The sequence below is a fragment of the Suncus etruscus genome, chromosome 4, assembly GCF_024139225.1.
Source record: "Suncus etruscus isolate mSunEtr1 chromosome 4, mSunEtr1.pri.cur, whole genome shotgun sequence".
NCBI classification, from domain to species: domain Eukaryota; kingdom Metazoa; phylum Chordata; class Mammalia; order Eulipotyphla; family Soricidae; genus Suncus; species Suncus etruscus.
In genome coordinates this window covers 127,644,122-127,652,362 of record NC_064851.1, presented here as the reverse complement: position 1 = coordinate 127,652,362, position 8,241 = coordinate 127,644,122, and the positions used below count along the sequence as shown (strand labels likewise).

The following is an 8,241-nucleotide window of genomic DNA, read 5'->3' as shown; positions in this document are numbered from 1 at the left end:
GAGGAACAAGGAAGATTTTTGAATCCTACACACTATTGGATTTCTAAAAACGTTTTTACCTTAAGCTCATGATTTCTTGCTTGTGATTTGTATTTCATCCAAAAGTCTCAGGCTCCTGGATAGTGAATAAAATGTGAGATCTCATAGAAATAATTTCAAAATATAAGCATTTTATTAGATCAACTTCTTCCTTTCATTATTTTTTAGGGGGAGAAACCCAATAGTGTTTAGGCACTCCTAACTCTGCTCAGGATGGATATTTAGTAGTACTCTGGGGACCATCTGTGGTACCAGGGACAAACAAGGTTTGTTGTTACAGCCACATGCAGGACAAATGCCTGAACCTCTTCACTATCTCTCCGACCCCCATTCTTGTTTGTTTGTTTGTTTTTGGGTCACACCCAGCAACGCTCAGGGGTTACTCCTGGCTCCACGCTCAGAAATCGCTCCTGGCAGGCACAGGGAACCATATGGGATGCCGGGATTCGAACCATCGACCTTCTGATGCAAGGCAAACACATTGCCTCCATGCTATCTCTCCGGTCCCCCAACCCCCATTCTTATAAATTATTAGAATGGGATTGCCCGGGGCAATCGTGCTCACCGCAATGTTGGCTGGAGAACTGCAATGGGACCTTAGCCCTTGGGGGGGAAAAATTCAATTCTGCTCCTCTAGCTCTGCTGCATAAGATCCTAGTTGAGAATCCATCCTAACGATCACCATCCCATACATAAAAAAAAAAAAAAAAAAAGGATCAATGTTACAAACCACTCACACTCAAGAAAGGGGCCAAAAGGCCTAGGGCACTTCAGGTGGTATACCAGACTCTTCTAGTGGGTTCTCGAAGCATATTCGGTCCAATTTAGACTTCTCCCAAGTGAACAGTGATTCCACTGAAAAAAATGTAAAGTTTTCTAGTTCCCCTGTCCTTGTGGGACAGCAGCCCCTCAGACCTCAGCAAACGCATACAGGGCATCAGCTTCTCCCAGCCCACGTGCCCTGACCACATGCTTCTCAATAGCCAACTACTTGGTACCCTGAGGTTTTCACAGAACCCATGGCAGCACTTAGTGAAAAGAATGACTCGGTTCTTTATCAAGTTGGATGCCAATAAATCTTATCAATTGCTGAAAGAGATTTGTGAGAAATCGGGTTATTAGTGGAAGAAAAGTTGCATGAATCAGGTTACTGTATCAATAACTGATAGGAGAAACAATAAATTGATTTTTAAAATTAATTTGGTAGAAATGGATGAGAAAATCTTGGTTGATTTCCGACTTTCTAAGGGGGATGGATTGAAATTCAAGAGACAGTTCCTGAAGATCAAAGGGAAGCTGAGTGATGTCAGCAGCCAAGTTTGGTTTCCTGTCACATGATAGATCCACTGACTCCGGGATTTCCTGGTGAATAGAGTGGTGCTATGTGGAAATTATCCAGGCCAGCAGTGGGCCCTGAAGACATCTCCCTTGGTAACCAAACAGTCTACTCTTCACACACATTTTGCATACACATGATACCTATGTCTTCACTGTTAGTAAAACTTTGGGGAAAGAATGAAGAAGACTCATTAGATAATTTTTTGATTAGTATCTAAATTTGAGATCCATCAGATAGATACTAAGCTTTAAGGGCACATGAATTTACCAGCTTTTAGACCAAGATAATGCAAGATTGTTCTATTTCTACTGACTTACTAGAAAGTATACCTTTCTTCCTGGCTGTTTGAATTTGTAAAGACAATCCTTATGACTTTGGGGATATCCAAGTTATTCGTCTCTGAAGTAAAGCAGACTTCAAAATAACATAGACATATACTTTGTATTGATGTCTTCAAAAGGCCTGTGACCGGGTACTATACACTGGTTTTAAATTATGACTATTAATTAAAAATGACAAGTAGCTATGCTTTTTCCAGTGTAGTTAATAATATGTAAAATATTGCTTGACCCTTTATTCCCCTAAAATTACTGTTGCACATTTAAAGTATTTTTTTTTTTTTTTTTGGTTTTTGGGCCACACCCTGTGACGCTCAGGGGTTACTCCTGGCTATGCACTCAGAAGTTGCTCCTGGCTTCTTGGGGGACCATATGGGGCACCGGGGGATCGAACTGCGGTCTGTCCTAGGCTAGCGCAGGCAAGGCAGGCACCTTACCTCCAGCGCCACCGCCCGGCCCAAGTATTTTTTCTACTTTTATTCTACTTTCAAAACTATATTTTAGTTCTTCATTATAGAAATAAATTGTATTTTGGAAAATGAAAACAAAACAAAACGAAAGAATGGGATTGCCCATTGAGAGAATCACTGTGAAGCTAATGGCCACAGTCCAGCAATACAAATTCATTCTTGACTCCTGTAAGGCTTAGTTATCAGGAGGCTGGACTTCAAAATCCTAAAGAACTACACTCAAGTCTTTTTTTTTTTATTAATACCTTTATTTAAACACCTTGATTGCAAATATGATTGCAGTTGAGTTTCAGTCATGTAAAGAACACCCCTCTTCACCAGGAGTGATCTCTATATGCAAAGTAAGCGCTGATTACCACTGGGTGGAGCCCCCAAATAGCCAAACAAAAATTAAGGTAAAATTTATTGTTAACATAAAAATAATTAAAGCAGGGATAGAACAGCTGATATTTTTGCCTTGCAATGTTAACTGACCTGGTTTTATCCTCATATGGTTTTATTCCATATGGTTCCCTGAGCCTACCAGAAGGGATTTTTGAACAAGGAGTAATTCCTGAGCCCCACCAGGTGTGAACTAAAAACAACAACAAGAACAAACTCAAAGTCAGAATATATTTCATTATATCAAAAGTTATCCTCAGGGATTAGAGAGATAGCGCAGTGGTAGGGCATTTGCTTTGCAAGTGGCCGACCTAGGACTGGTGTTTGTTTGAATTCAGGAATCCCAAATGGTCCCCCATGCCTGCCTGGAGCGATTTCTGAACACAGAACCAGGAGTAACCCCTGAGCGCCATTCGGTGTGGCCCCAAAACAAAACAAAGCAAAAAAAATGTTCCTCAAATTTATGCTTTTGATGCAACTGATAATAAGAAGCTTTTAGATAATAATATATTTTATAATCTATTCATAAATCAACTTGATGATATTTTTCTTTATAATGAGTTAAATGTTCATAGAACGAGCATAAAATTCATCATTAAACTAGGATTTTAAAAAATTAATTTGGAATAAACTGAAAGTTATCATGTGGGTTATTATTACTTTAGTAGAGATAAAACTTGCTGATATTTTGTGACATTATCATATTATATATAAAAACTTATCTGCACATATATCTGAGATATTTTCCCAGCAGTAGTGAGGGGGATTTGATTTGGGGAACATTTCTGTTGATTCTTTGTCCTGCTGTGTGATATGAGGTATAATGCTTGACCCCAGCCATGCTGGGCCACCAGGGTTGCACCCAGTAGAGCTTGGAGGGTATCAGTGAAGTGTTGAGTCAGAGGTTGGGGTCATGTGGTTCTGTGATTCAAACTCAGGCTTTTCACATACAAGACTATCACATACAAGATAGTTTTTTTTACTATCTGTCCAGATCCTACTATAGTATATATATTTTTGGTTTTTGGGCCACACCTGGCGGTGCTCAGGGTTACTCCTGGCTGTCTGCTCAGAAATAGCTCCTGACAGGCACGGGGGACCATATGGGACACCGGATTTGAACCAACCACCTGAGGTCCTGGATCGGCTGCTTGCAAGGCAAATGCCGCTGTGCTATCTCTCCGGGCCCTAGTATATATATTTTAACATTAATGAACTACATTGGTTACCATATACATTAGGTCTTGCTTTACTTTTCTTTTTTCTTTCTTTCTTTCTTTTTTTTCTTTCTTTCTTTCTTTCTTTCTTTCTTTCTTTCTTTTCTTTCTTTCTTTCTTTCTTTCTTTCTTTCTTTCTTTCTTTCTTTCTTTCTTCTTTTTCTTTCTTTCTTTCTTTCTTTCTTTCTTCTTTCTTTCTTTCTTCTTTCTTTCTTCTTTTTTTCTTTCTTTTTTCTTTCTTTCTTTCTTTCTTTCTCTCTCTTTTTTTCTCTCTTCTCTCTTTCTCTTCTCTTTCTTTCTTTCCTGTCTTTCTTTCTTTCTTTCTTTCTTTCTTTTTTTTCTTTCATTCTTTCTTTCTTTCTTTCTTTCTTTCTTTCTTTCTTTCATTCTTTGTCTCTTTCTTTCTTTTTCTCTTTCTTTCTTTCTTTCTTTGTTTCTTTCTTTCCTTTCTTTCTTTTTTTCTTTCTTTCTTCTTTCTTTCTTTCTTTCTTTCTTTTTTCTTTCTTTCTTTCTTTCTCTCTCTCTCTTTTCTTTCTTTCTTTCTTTCTTTCTTTTCTTTCTTTCTTTTTCTTTCTTTCTTTCTTTCTTTCTTTCTTTCTTTCTTTTCTTTCTTCTTCTTTCTTTCTTTCTTTCTTTCTTCTTCTTTTTTTTTGCTTTTGGACCACACCCATTGATGCTCAGGGGTTACTCCTGGCTATGTGCTCAGAAATAGCTTCTGGCTTGGGGGGACCGTATGGGACGCCAGGGGATAGAATTGCTCTCTGTCCTAGGCTAGTGCTTGCAAAGCAGATGCCTTACCTCTAGTGCCACCTCTTTGGCCCCAACTTTTCCTTTTCTATGCTAATAATTAGACTTTGTTGTCATAAGTACAACTAACATATTTGGTATTTATTCTGTGGCCAGGAATAAGTAATTGGTTCTTCTAAATGTCCAGCTTATTATTGCTTAATTCTATTTATAATATTAAATACTATTATATTGTATTATATTATAGAGAGTTTTACTTGGTTGAATTTTGACATAAGATGTTATCATCAGGGCCCAAAGAGATAGCACCAGCAGACAGGGCATTGGCCTTGCACTCAGCAGACCTAGAGATGGACCTGGGTTTGATTCCTGGCATCCATATGGTCCCCCAAGCCTGCCAGGGGCAATTTCTGAGTGCAGAGCCAGGAGTAACCCCTAAGTGCTGCTGGCTGTGGCCTAAAAAACAAAACAAACAAACAAAAAGGATGCCAGCATTAGAGATTTTGAAGTAGAGACTGAAGCTAGATTAGTGGATGGGGTACTTGCCTTGCATGTGGTTGACCACAGGTTCAATTACTGACAATACATGACCCCTGAACCCTTCCAGAATGAGAACTTCCAAGATGTGGCCTCAAAACAACATAAAAAAGAAGGTAGGTGAATTAACTAGTTCAGAAACACAATTAATTAAAGAGGTTAGGAGTTAGAATGTTTATGAATATATATGAAACATATGTGTATTCATATGTGGCATAAAGTTCCTGGGAAGAATACTGTGTGCACTAGAGACTGTAGTTCAGAGATAGAGCTTCATGTGAGGGCTGATCTATTTCAAGAACAATTAAAAAAAATAAAAACAGGGAACCAGAGAGATAACACAGAGGTGAACGTCCTTGCCTTGCAGCTGGCTGACCCTGGTTGAATGTCTGATAACACATGGTTCCCTGAGAAATATCAAGTGTAACATTGGAAGCACCCAACCACCACTGCTGATTGACCAAGGAATTCCTGAAACTGCTCTCTTGGACCCTTGCATTGAATCACCAGACCTAGTTGGCTGAGAATTGTGGGGAGGGGTCCCAGGTATCCTGAGCACTGCTTAGGTCATTTCTCATGATGCTCCCACCCAGGAAAGAAAAAAAGACAAAAGGAGGACTGAGTAGATAAATTGCATGACTAAATCTGTATATCATATGGTTCAAATAAGTCCAGTTTAGAACACCATCAAGTGGAACAATTACTTCTATTTATAACACTGAGACTGCAGTGTTATAAATAAGTATACGGATTTGTACCTGACAGTTTTCATTTTACTTTTTCTAAGATTATTTGCATTTGTTACCAGAATGAACATTATAACTATATTTTTATTTCTTTTTGTTTATTTTAGGGGGGATTTTGATCATACTCTGGGGTGCTCAAGGTCATTTCTTCTCTGTCTCTGTAGTGACTGCTATTGAAACTTGGAAAAACAATTGTGAGGGAATGATATGGGGCTGGGCATACATGTGTCTGACCATGTATAATTATATTTTAGAAACATATTAATTATAGTAGAGAATCTGTCAAGTAGCTTCATTTTGTAATGATGGTTATATATTCATCTATTCAAGTTGTGTTTCAATCTCTGCTTTTTGTTTTGATTAATGTTTAAAAGTAAGGACTCCACTTGCCATAATCCATCTTTGGGTCAATGGGTCTGAAGCAGGGTCACTGCAATAATTAATAAAACAAGATAGTCGTTAAGGGAGAGAAAGAACATGGGGGACAGGAGGCTTCCAGCCTCTTGGGCTGATAGAGCCAACTTTCCTCCCAAACTTTATTGTACAGGCTGAATTCACTTGGGGAAAAGGGCAGAGGTAACTGACAAAATTAGTTATCTCATGCTAATCAAGCCTAGATGGGTCTTTTACATCTCAAAAGGGATGGGTAAAGGGAAAAAGAAACTAGGGCAAAGTCTTTGTTTTGGGAGAAGCTGGGTGTGAGTTCTGTGTGTATGGCAACAGTTAAATATTTAGTTGTGATTTATTTGTTGTTGCATGTGGTCATAGAATAGGGTAAGTCTGTTGCTGCTAATAAATTAAATTTGCACATATTTTTCCTTGTGTTATTATTGGTTCTCCAATATTGTGGCTGACTGGCTGATGAGTCCCTGGAGCCTATGGAGCCCAGATTCTCTTTGTATGCCATTTTCATCCAACTTAGCAACAGGGAAGGTGTAGCATAGTTTCTTGCGACATTTTTTATTTGAATATACTATTTTGTGTTTAATTGTACAATCAGGATTCTGGAGTGGCCTGATTATTTTCCATCTGACTCATAGGTCACACAAGGACCCCACTATGCGGAGAACAAAGTGGAAAAAAAAAAAGGCTTTAAACAGTGTTCTCTTGCCTACTGGCCAGGCACATAGCACATCCTGGTACTTCTAACCTGAGTTCACTATATATCTGAAACTGGGCTGCCTCCTTCAATCTCTATTATTTGGCTCTAGCCTAATATCACTACTCAGTGGGGAGCTTTCTAATGGATTTCTAATAAACATTTCTAGACTTAATAGTCACAAACCTCATCTTCCTCTTTTCACCCCCTTTTCAGCACTTTTGTCATTGTTAAAAATAAATTATGATATTTTTATTAGACCAATCTCCATGTTTAACTAGCTTCAGTGTTTAATGCCAAATTAGTCATCGAAATTCCCCTGGTGTTTTTTCTTTTTATTTTAATTCCATTTTAGTGTATCTCTGAGGATTTTTACTTTTAAAAAATAGCATGAGGAGGGCAAAATTTAGTGTGTCCATGTTTGTCAGAGAATGGTAAGATTTGGGTAAGGTAAACTAGGCAATAGGGGCACAGAATGTAAGGAGCTGTTTGCCCCACGTAGTGACCCTGTAGGTTTCTGGTTTCTGGGAGCACACATGAGGTGTTCAGGATGCAAAATAGGCTTTGTCCAGTCCAGATGTCCTACTGTAACTGAGTTTACTTGATCTTTAAGTACACACTATCTAAGGTGAACAAGCAAAAAGATTTAATTAAGTTGTGTAGGGTTCCAGAGCAGAAGGACGAGACCACAGAGCTGGAATAAAGTGGCTTTTGGGGGGGGGGGGAAACACTCGGCAGCGCTCAGGGGTTACTCCTGGCTCCACGCTCAGAAATCGCTCCTAGCAGGCTCTGGGGACCATATGGGATGTTGGGATTCGAACCAATGACCTTCTGAATGAAAGGAAAACACCTTAGCTCCATGTTATCTCTCCGGCCCTTGGAATAAAGTTTTTAACACTTTACTCTGTCTGCCCACAAGATTCCCCAGCCTGGCCAGCCAGAGGCCATCCCCTGAAGGAAATGAGCCCCGCCCAAGGTCATGATGAGGATTATATAGAGAAGGGCTATAGGGAGGTTCCAGCTTTCTGATGATTCTTAAAACGTTTGACTCTTGTCTAGGGGTATCTTCCTATTACTCCCTTGTCCTTCCCTGGTAGGCTACCTGGTACAGCCAGGTAGACTGAGGCAGGGTCTATGGAAATAGGCTTCTGAAGCCCCAGAATGTAGCCCACACCATGTGGTCCTTACAAAATGGTGTTTCTCCCTGCTCAGAACCCAAGAAGAAGCCTGCCATGTGGCTTTTTACAAAAGGGCGTCCCTCCTTATTCAGAATTCAGGTCCAAAAAGTTGGATGGACTGCTATTGGCAATCTCCTGAAATTATGGTGC

The 8,241-nt window shown here is 39.4% G+C and overlaps 1 pseudogene; it reads left to right on the top strand.

Annotated features, from left to right (window-relative positions):
* The first annotated feature begins 608 nt into the window (after nucleotides 1-608).
* On the top strand, nucleotides 609-1,377 carry LOC126007220 (serine/threonine-protein kinase Chk1-like; annotated as a pseudogene).
* The last annotated feature ends 6,864 nt before the right edge of the window (nucleotides 1,378-8,241 follow it).